This window comes from Macrobrachium rosenbergii, chromosome 4, assembly GCF_040412425.1.
Source record: "Macrobrachium rosenbergii isolate ZJJX-2024 chromosome 4, ASM4041242v1, whole genome shotgun sequence".
In the NCBI taxonomy this organism is placed as follows: domain Eukaryota; kingdom Metazoa; phylum Arthropoda; class Malacostraca; order Decapoda; family Palaemonidae; genus Macrobrachium; species Macrobrachium rosenbergii.
This window is the reverse complement of record NC_089744.1, coordinates 31,887,813-31,907,033: the sequence shown is the minus strand read 5'-3', so window position 1 is coordinate 31,907,033 and position 19,221 is coordinate 31,887,813. Positions and strand designations below refer to the sequence as shown.

Sequence of the window (19,221 nt, the reverse complement as noted above, 5' to 3'; positions counted from 1 at the left end):
CTTTCTGTCTGCATTAGAATCCTCAGAACAGGATGATAACTGGAGGAAGAATACAAAACTCTCATATGAAGTCTGCCTAACTTGACTAACGTCTCTGTGGACAAGAGTCCCCAGTAGGTTCATCCACTAATGTTCCGAGCAAGAAGAAAAAGTTGTAGAAACTTGCAGACCATCTGAAAGCAGCTGCAATTTTTTTGGCAGACAGAAAAGCCCGAAAAATCCAAGAGTTGAGACTGATATCCAAAAAGAGGGCTCTTGAGACGGTCTTTCTATTCGAGAGGTCAATTAAAAGAATGATGATAAAAAACTACACATCCATCAAGACATCTTTCCAGTGGCTGTCTGCCGATACCTGGGAATGTACTACTGGCTTGGCTGAGGAGACAACTACCCAGGGGCGAACCCTCGGACTCCCTTGGACAGCCAGTATGTTCTCCTCCCAGGTTTTGGGGAGTATGTCAGGGACTTTTGATCTAGGATATCTGACAGGGCCGGATAGCCACCTCCTCCACAAAATCCAGTGAGATGCCTTTTCAGTGGCTGTCTGTCGATTCCTGGGAGTATGCGACAGGTTCGACTGAGGGGGCAACTACCTGGGGGACCTCCCACCACCCTCTATTGGACTTTCAGTATGCCTCCTCCCAGGTTTGGGGGAGTCTGACAGTGACTTAGGTCTAGGAGAGCCAGCGGGGTGGATAGTCACCTCCTCCACTTGCACAACACTTTCACTGTTACAAGGTTAATTCCCTGTTAACCCAGACTCAAGACTGGCAATGGCACAGGAGTAAGAGGATAAATGTAGGAGGGCTAGTAGCAGGAGAGAAAGGGTGATGCAGGGAGAGTTGGCGCCAGGCGTTTGGGAGCTGGCGCCTGGGAACAGGCGCTGAGAGCTCTGTAGCTGGTGTCAGGCGAGCTGGGAGCTCAGGAGCTAGAGCAGAGCGCTCAGAGCACGATTCTCAGCTCTCAAGAATGTCTTCTCTTCTTATAGCTCATCCCAACCATAACAATCAGCGCAAAATCTCTCCTTACTACATTCCTGCCCTTACACTTTCATTTCTCTGCGGAATAAAAGTTATACGAAGATGTTTAATCTTGGTTGCAACTTCACTATAGTAGCGAAAAATTGATGAACTTGAATCAGGCATAATAATAACCAAACTGATCCGGAAAGCTATCAAGCTTGAAGGCTACTTGAAATAAGTGAAAATACTTCACCGAAATCCAGTTATACAACCAGAAATTAATGAGAAAAGCTACTGCAAGCACCCGATGTTTACATCAAGAGCGGCAGAAACAAAATGAGGTCTGCTAAGTCGTTCCTAGTATTCCCGTTAGTGGGCAGGATGAGCCACCTACACTAAACAATTGAAGTGCTACCACAATTTTTTAATTTAAGCTGCTGCACAAGTGAAACTACTACCTATGTAATTACTTGGTAAGTTACTGTTTATGAAAATACTGATTACAGTACCCTGAAAATGTAGTGTTTGTTCTGACAAGAATACAAACCCTTGCCTTTTATATAAGAGGCTAACTCCTAAGGTTGGAGAATCATCTCTGGGAACTGACTGGCATCAATTCATCTCTACCCAAAAAGGTAATTTTCTCAAACAACTTCTGTAACTGCCTATACAGCCAGCAAAGGAATGCTGAGGTTGATAGGGCCCTTAACCAGTGAGTTTTGAGTATGAAAACTCACTCTAAGAATATTCAGAAGGTCCTGTGTTTACCATAGTTTATGTAAAGTTCAAGTTGGTAAGCAGCTGTATCATCTATTTGAGAAGCCACTTACAAAATCATGGGTCCAGAGGATAATGCTCTACCTACACCCTTAGTTAAAAAGATGATCTGTCAAACTGCTGCATTTTCTTAAGTAATCAGAAGTAATTATGTTGTGATTTTCATACTCCCTCCATATACACACGAGCCTTTGCTGCTTGGAGATGCTCTGTTTACTTTGAACTTTGCATAGCTGCTTCTGCAAGATCAGCCTTACCTGCAAGGGAAGCAACTTTGCTTTATTGTGTAGAGTATATAGCAGGTACAGATTAATTTTCTTATTGGGAGCATTATGGTTCAGACGATGGTGCCATCGCTCGACTTCATTGTTCACTCTAAACTAATCTCTTAAAGGTCAACCAGCTAGATGGTGGTCATGATGTGCTGGTTATCCATGTTTTCTCATTGTAATCCAGCAGTCTGTGAAGTTTGTTAACTGTGGCTGTCGTGGGACATCTGTCTTTGAGTTGGTTGAAAGCACTACAGATGTGTGATGCAGGAAGGTTGGGTAGTGCCATTAAGTCACTACATAGTTATGGACAGGAAGCTGATTCACATATGCTGAGTGTTGCCCATATTTTTTAACCCTGTTGTGCACTGCCTGTGCCTGATGGAACCAACATCCATACACAGGAAAACCTGGCAGAGACTTACGAAGACCATTCCAGAGAGCACACTCAAAGTCCACAACTAATTTTTCTAGAATAATGTCTGGTGGGAGGAGCTTGATGGTAGCCTCCAAGACAGCCCTGTAATCTGTGGCCTTTTGTCGAGACATAAGTGCAAATAACAGTTGGATCTGCTTTGCAGTGTCCCCAGTCTTTATGTAGCTGTGGATACTAACAAGACGTATAAATGGCTCTCTGACAACTTGGAATGTTCCATCAATAAACCAGATCTTTGATTTACAAAGGAAGGAAAGTTGGAGAGGTGATGCAAGCAACAAAACAGCCGAGCTTCATCAGTTGCAAGTGACAAGAGAGTATCTGTAACAATCTTCCCTCAAGATTTGAAGACATCTTCCTTGGCAGCTGCTTTAACACAGGTTATAGCTTGTGCCCAAAGTCATACTCCTGGGTTGCCTTCATGGTTGTGTTCCTTAAGGCCTCTGGTGAATATATTATCTTGCTGACTAACAATAGCAAAGCACCTCTTCTTCTTTGTATGAACACTACATATCTATGACACTGCTACAGATGTTTCCCATTTTTTGACATACTGGAATCCAAGGCTATCTGTGAGAACCTCCTTCAATTACTTCGTAAGTTGCTGGGGCATCTACCATGATGGCATCAGGGATTGGTTCTTCAGTGAGTGACGTCTCCTCAGCGTGACTGACCTCTTCCACTGGAAGGACTTATGTTAAAGAGGAGTGATGAGTTTGTAGGGGTTATCTCCCCTAAAGGACCATCTACAGTTGATGTACTTTGTGCTGCTGGGTCCTCAGATGGATCATCTGGAATTGCTATTCCATTTAAGCTGTCAATATCCATTTGCAGAAGGTTGCTGAGAGTACAGTTGTGGCAAAACCCATATTGTACAGGTAACTCAACTTCTTGTTTAGCTTCCTGTAGAATTCCCTTGTAATACAGGCAGTCCCCGGTTAACAGCGGGTGTTCCATTCCTGGCCGAGCGCTGCTAACCGAAAATCGCTGATAATAGCGCTGATAAAGCACTTAACGGCGCTGATAACTAGTTATCGGCGCTGATAAACTGCTTACCGACAATGATAAACTGGTTACCGATGCCAATAAACTGCTTAAGGCGCTGAAAATCGCTTACCGGCGCCAAAAATCTGGTTAACGACGTCGCTAGCCAAGCGCCGTAACACTGAAACACTGCTAACCAATGGCACCGGTAAGTGGGGACTGCCTGTACCTAAAAAAATAAAAGAAAAAAGTTTTCAAGTCCCAACCTGACCTTATGTTTTAAGTCCCATCTCAATGTCAGATGCAAATTTTTCTGCAAATTAATAGGTTGTTATTGGGGGGTGTTGACACTTGATTTTTAACTCACCTGATGAGGTGGGGTGATGCCATCATGCGCGTCTGTGTGTCTGTGTCAACAATTTGGTATAGTATTCAGTTTTTTCTTAGCTCATATCTTTTTAATGCAACACCCAATCACATTCATATTTAGTGCGCATATACCTTAGGACAAGACCTATAGAATAAAAGTACTGTACAAAGGTTTTATTAGTAGAAATAAAGCTTTTGCTGTTTTGGTATACACTTTTTTGTTGTTTTTATCTTTTTAATGCAGAAATACATCAGATTCATATTTGATATGCTTATATATTAGGATAAGGGCTATGCAATAAGAGTCCATATGTAGATGTCAAAAGTCACTGGAGCAATTAAGATAAATTTTTTTTATTGATTTATATTTTTTTAATGAAGAAACATATCAGGATCATATTTAACATGCCTATACCTAAGGACAATTGCTACCGAATAACAGTCCACATGCAGAGGTCAAGGGTAAAAGTCAAAGGTTAGTTTTATCTTATTAATTCATATCTTTTTAATCCAAGAATATACAAAGTTCATCATTACCTTAGCACAAATGCTACCGAATAACAGTGAAGTAATAATGGTTGAAGGTATATCAGGTGAGCTTCTGTGTCTGTTTATGGGAAATATTTTTTACCCTTTATCTCCGTTGTCATTTCATGTCTTCTTTATTCCTTACCTAATGAGGTTCATATTTGGTATGCATGTACCTTTGTTGAAAAGAGCCTCGATGGCTCGGTCGGTAGAGCAGCAGCCTCGGACTTCATAGAAGTCTGTGGCGCGGGTTCAAATCCGCAGCCGACCAGTCAGAGTGGCGGACACTTTGCTATCCATGTAGACACCCCGGGATTATGTATGTAATCAACAGATAGGTTTGCTGAAAGCAAATGGGTGTCACAGACTAATACACACACAAACAAAGCCACTCCAACATCTTCTAAAAACATAACAGACACCTCACACATCTCGAACTGTCGGCCTAACAGCTCAAGTCTCCTCACTGCTGGGAGAAAGGGAGCTGGGGATTTGGTACGATACATATACACGTGCTACCGGGGTCTAAGTGATGTCAGGCAGGGTAGCCGACTGAGGCTACGGCCTACCCCAAAGCCAAATCAAAGTCCTTCAAAGAAGGCATCGTGCTTACCACATATGAAAAATGGGAAAAAGCACGTTAAACAAAGAAGAAGAAGAAGAAGAAGAAGAATGTACCTTTGTTGAAAACATTTAACTAACTCCACACACACTGATCCATTATCTGATCACGCCTACAGATTTTGCACAACTCCTAATCTACATACTTTGAAACCTACTGTATTAATTCTTCTAATGCTACAATAAAAAAAAGATACTAAAGTTTTACCAACCAGAGTTACAAATTCTGTGCTGCCAAGTATCACAGATATCACACTGCATAGCTTTTTGATATGGTCGTACTTCCCCTTCACACACCACACAAGGGTGGGGGTTGAATTTATTCCTAGGTCTTGTGGTCATGGTATATGGAGAAAGTTCTAATGCATAGGTCTACTTTCAAACTTATAATTGAGAAAACATTTTCATACCAGCTCAATTTCAACAGTTCATCTTTAATTACAGTACTGTAGGCTACTGGTAAACAAGCAGTGGTAAGTTAGCAAAGTAATTTCTTTTAGAGGTTAACTACTAGCTACAGAAACAGTTAGGCTTGCAGTTTAAGTTAAAATGTAGCTACTGTACTTAGTAAGGCAGTAAAATTTTAAACTTCTCCCTCATGGCATAATGTGTTTATTGGGTTTGTAATATTCTATTTTTATTCAGAAACAGTTAGGCTTGTAGTTTAAATTAAAAGGTAGCTACCTAGCAAGGTAGTAAAGTTTTAAACTTCTCCCTCATAGCATAATGTGTTTGTTAGTTTTGTAATATTTTATTTTTATTCACTTTTTAAAATGATTCACTTTATCACAGAAAATAATCCTGTAAAGTGAATATATATAGTTACCTATGTAGTTATCCAAAGAACAAGTGTAAATTGAATTAAGTTGGTGCACTAGGACCATACAGCATCATTAATTTTAACTGGTTAGTTTTAATCTTCTCATAGCATAATGTATTTGTAGGTTTTGAATATTCTTATTCAGACTTTTTGCCATTCGGACCATGATACACGGTCCATTCAGTCTAGTGTTGGTGCTCTGAGGCATAAACCGGACCACCCCAAGTAATTCTGACCCTCCCTCAGTATACTACCAATGCTCTGGTATTCTTTAACTATTACTTGATATATATTGGAGTTTTTATGCAGTGATCTTAAGCCTCCTTCACATTAGTACGAAACTCATGCTCAAATCTATCACAAATTTACTGTTACCAAGACAATTACTATTTTTGTTTAAGTTTTACCATTCATTCTAATGGGGCTGGTACTGAACATGGCACTCACTGGAGTGTGCCCGTATTAAAGTAAAACTTTACAGCAAAGGAAACGAAGGTCAAAAACATTCAAAGCATGCATTAAAACAGGTAAATATATTTTCATCTCCAAAATGAGATAATAATTTAAGGTAAAATTTTACCAAAACTTATACCAAATACCAAAATAATCACTGACTGCATAAAACATATAGTGAATTTGGTAAAACTGAAGACTGATTTCCACCAGTCACCAACCGAAATTTTTACCACCTTTTATTTATGCTTTTGATTATGTTTATGTCTTTTTCAATGTTTATGATATTTACCGTCTTTGTGTTTTTACGCTCATCCCCTAGGGACCTATTTTTCAAGTAAACGGGTAATTACCCAAACAGAGGGACGTGGCAATAGGCTTCAGTTTTACCGTGAATTCATACCACCAGACTAAAGGCGGGGAATCGTACGGGGAAGTGGTGCGTTCAAAGGGGAAGGTGCATCCAGTCGTTTTCACCAACAACGTCCTGACGGTAAGACCTGCATCCTGTGACGGGATGGGAACAAGCAGCCCGGTCAGAAAAATATGTTAGATTGCTCAACGACCTGGGAGTCGCGGCAGGGTCAACGGTATCCTCAGGGTTTGCTTGATGGATATCAATCGTCAATTTACTCTAACATTTGGGTTATGGAAGTTACCCTGAATTTCCTTCCGTCAGAGCTTTTAAATGGATTACTTCGTCCTCTTCCTAAACTAATATCGTGACTGCCTTAAAATGCACAGACTTGCCAAAATGCGATTCATTTGTCCCGCTGAAGCCCTTCGAATTTGTCAGACTGCATTTCTGTTTGTATACAATAGTTACATTCTACCATAGAGAGCATTCTACCCAACAAGGATAGTGTTTCATAAACTGTAGAGCAGGTTATTGAATTTTGATTGAAAAAACTAACGGGATGATAAATATGTATGGACACTTATTACTTTGTTTCTAAATATCGTCCACGTTTGTTTCTCATTTCATACGATCTAGTTACAAAATAACAGCTAGTTACATGTTTATTACTTGTGTAGGATATACGCTTACAGACCATTTACAATTTGAGTTGAAATCTCTGAAAGAGAATTTATGGCAGATCCCATGCAAGGAGCCTGAGTGAAATTTGGTGGACAGGGAGGTCTCCAACGCTTTAAAGAAATACGACAAGAAACCTATGCATGGATGTTAGGTGCTATACTGACTAAAATTTTTTGTGACTTTCGTCATTAGTATTTCTAAGACATCTTCAAGAAGACTGATGGATTGAAGAGGAAATTTACAATATATATTTCCTAGTGTGACAGTATAAACATATATACAGCTGGTTAGGAAACAATATTCATCTGTGGAAACAAGAGGGAGGAAAGTAACCTCATTCGCTTGCATCTGATGTCGGTATTCCATTTACAAATCTCGTTTATCTCTTCAGGTAAAGAGCCTTCCTCGAAATTTGTACATTTCATGTATTTCTTTTGAAATAAATGAACCGAGATTACATGTTTCTTGGCTTATATTCATCTTCTTACAAAAGCTTTCTTGTATAAAAGTCGATTCGATGGTGTTTCTTTCCACCAAGTTAATGGAATAAAGTAGGCCTATATATTTAGCCCCTGTCAAACCGATGGCATGATTATTTCCTCTTACGCCTACGAAAATTGCGCTGTTCTCTGGTCATATCTTACACCTTTTTTATGTTGTTCTGATCTCTTTTTCCAGTGATTTTCAAGTCTGACCAACTTAAAGGTTATCACAAGACTTCTTACAAGGGATTTGATGTGAGCCTACACACCCTTCAGTACTATAGAGGGAGTTCTTTATAAGCACTTGTTTCGTTGTATATTGTTTTTGAATGCTACATGAATTCTAGAGTTAAACAAATAATTGCATTATTGTTATAAAAGCTACAGTAACTACAAAGGTCTTAAGGACATGGGAGATATCTGTGAAATAAATACTGTATGGTAATATAAGCAGGTTTTATTTTGTGCTAAATGTGACAGTACTCTACTGTTATCATGCAGTTTTTTTTTTTTTACTTTGCTTTTATGTACAGCCCTCCACAGCACAGGGATGATTCCCTTTCTGGCGGGCCATTGTACGTCTTCAAAATAAGGTGCTTCTTGTTTTCATAATTGTCTTTTAGTGTTTTCTCATCAGTATCGTAGCTCTGCAGAATAGGAGTCTTGAGTTTTTTTTTTTTAATTTTACTTTCTTCTTGTATGATCTTCACTTCAGGCGGTATTTTGTTGTATCCAAGTCTCCGTTAGCATACATATATCTAGATTTTGATCATTTATAAGATTTCTAATAGTGTTAGTTTTATTTCCTACGGACTGTATGATTATTAAATTGCATAGAAGATTGTTAGTCAAAACCACGATCCATATAATTTTTTACTTTTGACACATATTCTTTATATACCATGTACTTATTGCCATCGTATGTTTTATGTTTAGTATCACTATGGTCGTTCCTTGCACAATTTTTACACTTTAAGATGATGCTAGCGCATTTATTTGCTTTGTGATTTTCACCACATCTAGGGCAAACTTGGTCGTTGCTATAGTTTGTTGCACTATGACCAAATTCCTGACATTTATACCATTGATAGGGCATGTAACAGTCGTATACTTTGCAACGGCTATACAGTGCACACAATTTGTCACCTCTATCATGGATGGCCTTTCGTATTTGTGGTGTGCATTTGATGACATGTTGCTTATATTTGTCATCTTTGGTTCTCATTTCCTTTACAATTTTCAGGCCGTCATTTTCAGAAATGAGATTACTTATCCATGGATTTTTCTTTGCAATGTTATTGACAATGTCATCTTCATCCTTTGGGACATGTACTACTTTCATTTTGGTTTAAGTTTACCCTTCTCATTTACTGACTATTGCTGATTTCCTGAATCTCCTTTTTTGCCATTTCTAAGTTTTTCCCGTCTGGAAATCTTACAAATAAGTGTCCATCTCCTGTTGTTTTAACCTGTTCAACGGGCCCCTTATTTTACTCATAATTTGTCTCTCCATTTTCTGCTGTGCTCTCTTCGTTTGGAGACTTGATCAGAAGCACTTTTTTTTTTCTTTAGTTAAGTTAAGCATACCTTAGTTAAACCAGACCACTGAGCTGATTAACAGCTCTCCTAGGGCTGGCCCGAAGGATTAGATTTATTTTACTTGGCTAAGAACCAATTGGTTACCTAGCAACGGGACCTACAGCTTATTGTGGAATCCGAACCACATTATGACGAGAAATGAATTTCTATCACCAGAAATAAATTCCTCTAATTCTTTATTGGCCGGTCGGAGAATCAAATGCGGGGCCAGCAGAGTGCTAGCTGAGAACGATACCCATCGGTCCGATGAGGAACTTTTGTGATTCAGCATAAGTTTTGTCCTTGTTTGTCATAGTCTTTACATTTTTATCAGCATTGTCAATTTTGTTTTGAATTTCAACTATGTTGATCATTACGTCACTGGCTTTCTGAGCCGAATCCTTAATGAACTTTGCTGATATCTCTATGTTTGCTTTTATTTCTTCAAGTTCATCTTCAATGAGTTTTTTGTGTGTTCTTTGTTCAGGCCTCTTGTAATTGTTACAGATGTATGATACATTGTCACTCCCGAACATTTGTAGACGAACGTACAATATGTTGCCACTCCGAAGTAACTCTCCTCAATGCCTGAACATCAGTAGTGGAACCATGTATCACACATTTCACGGCAAGTTCCTTCGTCATCAACTTCATCAGAGCAATGTCCGCAAGTTGCTGACTCTCGATTTGGGTTGACTTATCCTCCTCTAGCATTTTCTTTAGCGTTCCATCTTTACGTGCTGCTTCGATACTTATAAGATAATGTTCGTATTATAGTGTGATCTTTCCCCTACTTGATTTGATTTATATAGTATTTGTTTTCTCTTTTTCCTCCCTCTTCTTCGTATTCACTTTGAACATCGCGCGAGTCAGGCACTTCTCTGTCGCTTAATGCAATGTGTAATATAGAATCAAAGTATTTTAATTTCCTCAATATACTCATGGCTAAATATACGCAATGTTCTTATAAAACATGGATGTGAAAACTGATTTCTTAACTTTGTTGCTTTAGCCAGAATAAAAAATGTTCATAAGCATTAAAACTGGTAGGTTTCCTGTATAAAGCATACTTCTTCCCACTACTGCTGCTGTGCATTAGGCAATCCAAAAATGGTCGGCTACCGTCATTTTCCATTTCTACGGCGAATATATCGATGTGACCAATTCATTTCATTTACCAAAGAAAATATTTATATTTTCGTTTCCTGGCCAAAAACATGTTGTGTCGTCTACATAGCCAGATTACATTGCGTGGGATAATTATTTAAACAAAATTCCTTGTAAAACTGGAGACAGAGGGTTACCAAAGACAGAGGGTTATCCTTAGATCGTATAACTAATTAATTTTAAAAACATTGTGCTTTTCAGTGAACTGTACATCGAGATATTGCCTTACAATGGTCAAATAAAAAGAGACAAGTACAAGTGAACACATCATTCATTACTATCATGTAACCAATCAGCGAGTGCCTTGTTCATGTTGAGATTGGGTGAATATGGAGACATCATTCATTACTATAAAGTAACCATGAATCGTCTCGTGTCATATTATTGTTGATACATTTGTTTTGACCGATCCAATTGTTCAATGGGAAAATGCCGCTGTATATAAAATAGGATAACTTCTAAGTCTGACTAACAGAGACATTTCTGTTGATGGCGAATCCGGAGGTCCATATCACGCTTAAACGAGTCCTTAGGTTATTAAGGTTCCGTGTTCGCACAAAGCTGGCTTTCAATATAACCAACAGGTATGGTTAGCAGTTGTTTTTGGTGGAAAAAGTAGAAGGTGGCAAGGCTTGGGTGGAACATGATGTGGTAAGAGTAGGATGGGACGGGTAAAATGGAAACTTTTTAAATAAAACTTTTTTTAATTTTAAAAAAGAAAACTCACTCTGATTTTGAATTCCAAGAACTTTTGAAGGCCACAAAAGAACTGAAAACAACGAATGACTGTAAACGGCTCTTCAGTTTCACAACGAGCGGACTGGTCGTTCAAACAGAAAGGCACCATGTTGTAGTTACAAGTTAGCCGGCCGTATGCCAACACGGACTATTGCTACTGGTCCACTGGGGGCCGGGGCAGCTTGAATTGACCCTCGGAGCTCTCTTCTTTCCATTTGTTAATCGAGGGTACTCTCCATTGGTCATCGGTTGCTGTGAGGGTCAGGAGATGTGGCAAACAGAATTTTCCCCAAATAGGAAATGTTGGGAGTCGAAGACAGACCATCACTACCCGAAAGATTCATGCTGGGTCAAACGAGTTTTCAGTTATACCAAGGTCAAGTTATACGATATCACATTGGACACGTCATTGCCGTCTGTCTACCATTAGGTCTGACGCGAAATGGTGTGTTCAGAATTAGGAGAAAACCAACGGTAAAGGTATAAAAGAAAAGGAAGAGAACTGAATGTGGTAACTCATACAAAAGAGGACAGAAGAATTCTGAACAATATACAATTTAAAGCTAGTTGATGGAATAAAATTTTATGAATACTCAAGATGCCAAGAACTTATTATATTATGTACTTAAGAAAATAACGTAAGATCTAATGAAGCAAAGCCACATTTCGTGGAGCCTTCTACCCCACTGAGAAATTAACAGTGATAGAATTTTAAAAATGTTAAAACTTTCATTTGGACTATCATCGATGACGATTTAAAGGGAAAGAAAAGTTGTTGCAGTATGTTGAAATACACAATGTATAGTTTCAAGTGAAATTCTTAGTACCCTTTTTAAGTGCCATTGTAATGATAGCTAGGAGAATATTAGTTAGGAATAGCATAAATATAAACTGGGGAAAAAGAAATGAGAGAGAACTATTAATAGACAAAGGATAGACAGAGAGAGAGAGAGAGAGAGAATGAATAATGAAGAAACGAGAGAGAGAGAGAGAGACAATAACGATCAGGCAGTGTCGTGATTACGTAGCCAAAACATTGGCAAGAGAGTAATCTAAGTGCAATCATTAAAGAATACCTACCAGCCTCACCTGTGAGCTGACCTTTCAACTTTTGCCAGAACCTGAAGACTTCCGGTGACACCATTAGTCCCACCCACAAAGGAGGACTTTAAGTCAATTAATCACGCCCAAGGGGACATCATTAGATAATCTCCAACCATTAAGGACATCTACAATGCGGAACAGAAGCTATTGCCCACCTATTGGTGGATGGACATTTTCCTTTGAAGAACCTTCAAAAAGCAAGCTTGAAGATAGAGAGAAGCAGACAGAAGATAGAGACAAGAGCTGAGAGCCTTAGGGGAGTGAGGTCGAGGCCTCACCAGTTGTGGGTAAAGAAGAAAGAAAGGCTCATACTTTGATTCACTTAACTTGTATATAATGTATTATTTAAGTGTGTTAATGAAGTAAGAAAGCTGCACTGTGACTTCCTAAGCCTCCTGGGACTCTAACAATTAACAACAAACAAAGCCAGAAATGATTAAGCAACTATAAAAGAAATAAAGAAAAGAACATCATAACATTTGGTAACATCATCACTCTATAATGGACTCTACTTATTCTCTTAAAAACTCATATGAATTAGTTAATGACTTAAAGCGTTTGGATATACCTCAAAATCATTTTTTAAGGTTTGATATTGAATCTTTATTTACGAGCATACCTCATACTGAAACCATTGACATAGCAGTGAATGAAATGTATAAGGATGGGAACACTTTCAGAAAGCCTAGGAATAAGTTCAAGACACTTTGGGAGGCAACATGTAAAGACATGTACTTCATGTTTAATGATGAGTTGTATTTACAAGTAGATGGGGTAGCAATGGGTAGCCCAATTTCATGTATTTTTGCTAATTTGTTTTTAGGTTTTCATGAGAGAAAGTGGTTGGAGGACTGCCCGTCACATTTCAATCCAGAGGTTAGTAGTTAGCCTCAAAATTGTCTGTTAAACATTTTAGATTTGTCGTCAAACTTATTTATATCCGGACAGTTAATATTACCTAGAATTAATACTCTAGTGTTTATATTGTAATTAAACTTACTGTTAAATACTGAACAATTTTCTGAACGTGTATATTCTACATTTGGACACAAATAAACGAAAGGTAATTAAGTGAAATAAAAGATTAGGAAAAAACTGCAAAACACTTTCAAATAGTTTATGTAGAATTAATAAATGTACATTCCACGCACGTTAAAAATTGTCTACCATCCACGGTACATTTTCTTAATCCTATGTATCTTTCTTCAAAAACCGAAGTTAAGCGTTGATTCCTTGTACTGTACATTGAAGGCAGGCTTAGCAGTATTTATATTGCTTTAAGGTATTTTAGATTCTTAGCCTCAGAGTCGTTGTGTGGCCTGGTTAGCAGGGCTCTGGTCTTTCATTTGAAAGACCTGAATTCGATCATGATGTGAGTCAGAAATTTATTTCTGTTCCACACGCAATTGTGTGTTGATATTTCTATCATATTCAGTCAGAAAGGATAACTCGAATGAAATGCTATCAATTGGGTCAGTGCTAAGTCGGGAAGTTGTGGAAAGCACGCTGGTAAGCAGGCAGTTAGCCTGCCCAGGTAATTCCTTGGGTACAGTTGTACTCAGGTTACCATTTCTTTTATGACTTGTGTGTTGATATTTCTATCATATTCACTCAGAAAGGATAATTCGAATGAAATGCTGTCAATTGGGTCACTGCTGAGTCGGGAAGCTGGGGAAAACATGCTGGTATGCAGGCAGTTAGCCTGCCCAGGTAATTCCTTGGGTACGGTTGTACTCAGGTTCCAACTTCTTTTACAACTTGTGTTGTCGTGAAAAAACTGGATCTGTTTTTTCTCGACAATCCTTCACAACGTTCAGGATAAGCGAGGGGGAGTGGTAAGCAGGCGGCAGAGTTCGTGGTTCCCATTTTTTGTAAATGTTTTTGAGAGATTTTTTTTTGTGTCCAGCCAGTTGCCTGTATTGTCTGTATCAGGAATATCGGAGAGGCTCTTTTTTAAATAATTCAAGTACATTCTTTGGTGAAATAACCTATGTACAAATTTTGAAAGGGAACCGAGGTGACGACGAGACATGCAGAGGGGCAATATGCATTTTTCTCGGGCATATCATTGAGGTAAGCTGAGCACTCTCCATGTCGTCACTTCCCCAGCCAAATTGTTAATTCTGTAGTCAAGAGCCAGTCCATTCAGATTGCAAAGTTAATCCCTGTAGATTTTTGTCATCCAAGGCTTGATATAGTTAATGTTCATTTAAAGTGTAGCCTGGTTGTTTGGATAAAAGTTTTGTACAAAATTATAACTTTTAGAAGCATATTTTTTTAGTTTTTTGTAACTTTTTCCGGAGTTGTCTTGTACCCGACTGCGTGGGCCTTGTGTGTTAATGTATGTTAAATTTAAATAGTTTATTTTTTTAAATAAAATTGTAAAACCCTGCCTGATCTTGATGGATCTTCGCTTCGATGTTTGCTGATAGTGCCCTTCAGGCCTGATCATCCTAATCTACATCCCGGACTTAGAACCCTCCCAGTCATGGGGAAAAATTCGTGACATGTGTGGCCTAGCTGGCAGCGCTCTGGTCTTTCATTTGAAAGACCTGGGTTCGAGCCTGATGTGAGTCAGAAATTTATTTCTGTTCCACAAGTAATTGTGTGTTGATATTTCTATCATATTCACTCTGAAAGGATAATTTGAATGAAATGCTGTTAATTGGGTCACTGCCGAGTCGGGAAGTTGGGGAAACCATGCTGGTATGCCCAGATAATTCCTTGGGTACAGTTGCACTCAGGTTCCTACCTCTTTTATGACATCCCCAAAACTGCCATCATCATGCCCTTTCGGGTCCTACGTCTTCGCCTTCTCCACCTTCGGCCTGAGGAATGCGGGGGCAACCTTCCAGAGACTGATGGACAGCATCCTGGGGGACCTGAACTTCTGTGTCTGTTATGTAGATGACATTCTGATATTTTCCAGATCCCACAAAGAACACCTGTGACACATCCGGAAGGTCCTGCAACGCCTGCAGGAGAACGGCCATCCTGGAGCAGGTGGTCGCTGGAGCCCCCTAGCCCATTGCCTTCTTCAGCAGGAAGTTCAGCCCCACAGAGTCCCGCTACAGCACCTTCGACAGGGAACTTTGCGCAGTGTATCGGGCGGTACGTCACTTCAAGTTCCTCCTGGAGGGTACGCCCTTCACATCTGGATGGATCACCAGCCGCTGGTCCACGCCTTCACAAAGCAGGGGGACGCATGGTCTTCCAGGCAGCAGCGGCATCTCACGGCCATCGCGGAGTTCACCTGCACAATCAAATACCTCCCTGGCAGGAGGGACACTGTAGCAGACGCCCTCTCGAGGATCAAGCTTAATGCGGTGCAGCTCGGGATCGACTGAGGGGAGCTCGCCCGGGAGCAGACCACCGACCCAGAGATTCCAGCCTACCACATCACCATCACGTCGCTCAGGGGGGGGCCAACACTGCTGTGTGACGTAAGCACCGGCCAACACTGCCCACTGGTACCCGCCTCCCGCCGCTGTCTGGTGTTCGACATTATCCACGGGCTGTCCCACCCCTCCGGCAGGACAACGGCCAAGCTGTTGGCAGAGAAGTTTGTCTGGCACGGTATACGGAAGGACTCAATGACCTGGGCGAGACAGTGCATCCGATGCCAGACCAGCTAGGTGGGGCGGCACACCGAGTTGGGGGTGGGCGAGTTTCCCCAGCCAGGGAGGCGGTTCAGACACATCCATGTAGATGTGGTAGGCCCACTCCCCCCATCAGGCGGGGCCAGATATCTCCCGACGATCATCGACCGCTCCACCAGGTGGCCTGAAGCAACGCCCATGCAGGAAGCCATCGCCAGTGCGTGCGCTGAGGCCCTCCTCTTCAGCTGGATCAGCTGGTTCGGTGTTCTGGACCACATAACCACCGACAGGGGTCCTGCCTTCCTGTCTGAGCTGTGGTCTGCCCTGGCACGCCTGCTGGGGACCTCTCACCACAGCACCACCGCCTGCAACCCCGCGGCCAATGGATTGGTGGAGAGATTCCACAGGTCCCTGAAGGCATCCCTCATGGCCTGCTGCACTGCCGAGGATTGGAAGTACCAGCTGCCTTGGGTCCTCCACGGGCTGAGGACTGCACCCAAAGCCAACGGCAACCCGTCCACAGCAGAAAAAGTCTATTGAGAGCCCCTTGTAGTCCCGGGCGAACTCATCACGGGGGATCACCACAACCTGACAGTCCAGAAGCTCTGTGACTCGGTCAGGAGGTTCTCCCCATGCCACTGGACGTATACCGATAGGATGTCACCTTTCATGCCTCCCGGCCTGTCCTCCACTACCCATGTCTTCGTCAGGAACGACGCCGTCCTCCTGCCCTTAACCAGGCCCTACAGGGACCCTTCCTTGTGCCGGAGAGAAACGCCAAAGCCTGGTTGGTCATATAGGGGAAGGACAACTGGGGTGTCTGTAGACCGCCTCAAGCCCGCCCTGTTGGAGGGAGAAATCGACGACACCACGCAGCACCCTCCACAGGCACCGTTGCCCCCCGCAGCCAGCCCAACCTGAAAGGAAGTCGCGCGGCCACCCCCGGAAGCATCCAGGCAGCGCCACAGACAGCCGCTCTGCTCACACCGCACCCCCACCTGACTTCGCGGAACTGCAGCACTCTCCAGCGGCCCAGCAGATACCTAGTTTGATCAGACGTTACCAACGTCTTGGGGGAGTATTGTAAAGTCCCCGCTCAATGGGTTTTCTGTGGTGAACCTCCCATTTTCTGCGGTGCCTTTCCTACATGCCTCGGTCATGCTAAATAGCCACATTTTTATCTATGTAAATACGTATCTATTACTGATTTATTTATGCCTGTTTGCGTTGCACATGTGTCAGAACATTATTGTGTCAATTCTTGTAATTTTACTTTTCATGTCATTTGTATTTACCTGTCCTGTGTCACATCGAGAACAATTGACCTCGGGTCCCCTGTATCCTATTGTATGCCTTTGCATGACGTCTGCACGCCGCTTTATAAGGCGACCTGCTTTCCCAATAAACCAGCAGTACTTGTCTACCTGCTCATTATTTTGCACCTCTTACAAGTCTTCCTCTTGCTCTCCCACCAGGCACCTCCATTTGCATCACTCTCCTCCCTGCATATGTCTCATCCCTTCTCATCACATGGACATACCACCACAGTCTTCTTTCCTACACCTTCTTTGATAGTTCTACAACTTTAGTAGTTCCTCTCATTCTTTCATTTTGATCCTGTCCATTTTTGTTACTCCACACATCCACCTCAGCATTTTCATCTCCACTGCATCCAATTTCTTCTCCTGCACTCTCTTTACCGGCCATGTTTTTGCTCCATACATCAAACCTGGTCTCACTACTGTCTTATACATCCTTCCTTTAACCTTTATATTGATTCTGTGGTTGCACAAGACGCTTGACATCTTTCTCCAACGTTTCCATCCAGCCTGCACTGTGTACTTATTTCTACATCCAAATTTCCATCATCAGCCTCTGTTGAACCAAGATACTTAAATTTTTTCTACTCGGTTCAACCTTGTCTCTTCCACACTAATCTTGGAGTCTTGATTTTCATTAAAACTTAGGTATTCAGTCTTCTTCCCACTGATCTTTAAATCTCTGTCTTCCAGGACCTCATCATTGCTCTAGTTTTGACTCCACTACCCCTCTGTAGGTGCTGCATTACACGATGTCATCAGCAAACAACATGCACCAGGGGGATTAATCTCTCATTCCTTGAGACAGCACATACATCATCAGGTCAAAAAGATATGGACTTCAAGCAGATCCCTGATGTAAACAAACTCTTACTGGTATCCATTTAGTTAACCCAACACTGCTTCTAACCTGCAATTTTGCTCCTTCATACATATCTTGGACCAACCTCACTTACTTCTCCGGTGTTCCCTTTGCTCGCATGCACCTCAAAACCTCTTGGCGTGGTATGTTACCGTATGCCTTTTCCAGGTTTGTGAATACTGTGTGCAGTCCTTTCTACTTTTCCCAGTGTTTTTCCATCATCTGTTATAGGGTAAACACTGCATCTGTCTTTCCTCTTCCTGGCATGACACCAAACTGTTCTTCACCTACAGATGTTTCTTCTTTAATTCTTTGATCCATTATTCTTTCCCAGATTTTTATGGTGTGAGACATAAAATTTATTCCTCTCTAGTTTGCACAATCCTGGATGTCACCCTTCTCTTTATAGATAGGCAAAATAAAGCTTTCTATCCATTCTTTGGTATCTTTTCCTCACTGTGTATTTTCTTTGCTAGGTCCCATAGCATATCTGTTCCTTCTTCTCCCAGGCTCTTTCACACCTCTGGGAATTCTGTAAAGTCCCTGCTAAGTGGGTTTTCTGTGATGGCGACCCATTTCCTTTGGCGCTCCTAGGATAACGGGTCATGCAGGATCAGCCATACCCAATCATTTAAACTGATTTATGTAAATATTTACCTGTTACCAACTTGTAAGTTATATGTTTCTTTTGCTCAGGTATCAGAATGTATTCAACTTCATTATTGTCCATTTTTGTAACTCAGAGTGTAGTTATTCATTGTATTTAATGTCAAATGTTACTGACCTCAGGTCACCCTGGCTCTCATTGTTTCCTCGGCATGACGTCAGTCTGCCGCTATATAAACCGCCTGTGTCCTCAATAAAAATCAGCAGTAACTTTATCCTGCTTGTTTCTTTCACACCTCTTAAAGTGGTGACCCCAGAGTGGTTCAAGGAGCCATTAGCGGACTCACACAGTGACTTAGTCTTGGCTCCAGGAACTACCCACGCCCCTAGCAGACTCATTACGGCGCTGTAACCAGCGTTCGGGTGTGCTGACCTCATCGGCAAATCACCAGCGTCATTAATGGACTCACACGGCGTGCTCCCAAGCACGTATTGATGCGAGTATCCC

The 19,221-nt window shown here is 41.3% G+C and overlaps 1 protein-coding gene and 1 pseudogene across 6 annotated transcripts in view; both read right to left on the bottom strand.

Annotated features, from left to right (window-relative positions):
• The window catches only part of LOC136832257 (beta-1,3-glucosyltransferase), a 132,718-nt gene extending 125,668 nt beyond the window's left edge, over window positions 1-7,050 (bottom strand). For 3 of the 6 annotated variants that reach the window (XM_067093131.1, XM_067093124.1, XM_067093164.1), the window contains exon 1: window positions 6,650-7,050. The gene's annotated coding sequence lies outside the window, so the exon portion shown is untranslated. The remainder of the gene's footprint in view (window positions 1-6,649) is intronic. The other 3 variants (XM_067093154.1, XM_067093145.1, XM_067093139.1) reach the window with 2 other exon arrangements.
• LOC136837190 (uncharacterized) lies at window positions 1,832-17,633 on the bottom strand (annotated as a pseudogene).
• Between the last annotated feature and the right edge of the window lie 1,588 nt (window positions 17,634-19,221).